At 43.6% G+C, this 1117-nt stretch overlaps 1 pseudogene; it reads left to right on the top strand.

Annotated features, from left to right (window-relative positions):
• Positions 1–263: 263 nt before the first annotated feature.
• Positions 264–384, top strand: LOC145402858 (5S ribosomal RNA; annotated as a pseudogene).
• The last annotated feature ends 733 nt before the right edge of the window (positions 385–1117 follow it).

Here is a 1117-nt window from a genome sequence, read left to right as displayed (position 1 = left end):
CACAGCTACCATGATTACTACCACTCTACCATGATCACTACCACAAGTAATAAATTCACTTCTACCACTAACACTACCACCACTAATACTATCATTTCTACCACTACTACCACGTCTACTACCATACAGAAATTTAAACCCACTGAAAACTGACGTATTTATATGTTGCCACATTTTGTCATGGTGACAACCGATGACATAGCCATACATTTTGCAATTGCAAGGTCCGTCATTTGCACATTTTTCAAGTTTCACAGGTGATTTTTGGTAGGCATATACCACGTTGAGTACACCGCTTCCCGTTCGATCAGCGAAGTTAAGCAACGTTGGGTCTGGTTAGTACTTGGATGGGTGACCGCCTGGGAACACCAGATGCTGTTGGCATCCCTACGTCAAGTGGGGTTGGTGGAGGATTAGTGCCCCTCCCTGTAAAACAATTAACTCTAAGCCCTTGGCCACCCCGTTTGGGATACATGGTGTCTGGCAATGAATGAATGAATGAATATGTGGGAGACCTTCCTCTATCCAATGCCAGACAGGGATAATGCCTGGCCCCACCTGACCCCCTCTCCCCCCATACGCCATTTTCTCAGCAACTCACATGTTAGCAGTGACCTGGCCAGTAAAGACATATTGCACCACGGTCTCTCCAATGATGAAATTCAAGGCAAAAGTGATTCCTGAGGTGGAGGACAAAGGAAGAAAGAAGCCAAAGGAAGAACAAGCAGAAGTGATGAGGCAGTAACGTCGTAAAGGAAGGTGGCATATGCTGATGCTTTTGGTGAGTGAACAACGCTTATATTGCCTATATAATTGTGTGAAAACCAATATACTCTTGTACTACATATAAATTCGTACCAAATAAACAAATATTTACATATAATGAGTGGTTTGGAATAGTTACCCCTCCCAAGAAAACGTCTTCTCTGGAGCCTAGCATGAGAGAGCATGGTACCAAGGTGGGGGTACTGTTACCTGTATTTGATATTTCTAAACTCAACTGAGCACTTTCTCTCTGAATTTTCGACGTTGCTCATAAAAAGCGGAGGTTTTAGCCAAAAAAAAAAAAAAAATCAAAAATCTGCAGGGATTGGGGGGGGGGGGGTCAGCAGTGAAC

Source organism: Coenobita brevimanus, chromosome 6 (assembly GCF_032717465.1).
Source record: "Coenobita brevimanus isolate Jiangsu-jjx chromosome 6, ASM3271746v2, whole genome shotgun sequence".
Classification (NCBI taxonomy): Eukaryota; Metazoa; Arthropoda; class Malacostraca; order Decapoda; family Coenobitidae; genus Coenobita; species Coenobita brevimanus.
This window is presented reverse-complemented; position numbering and strand designations above follow the sequence as displayed.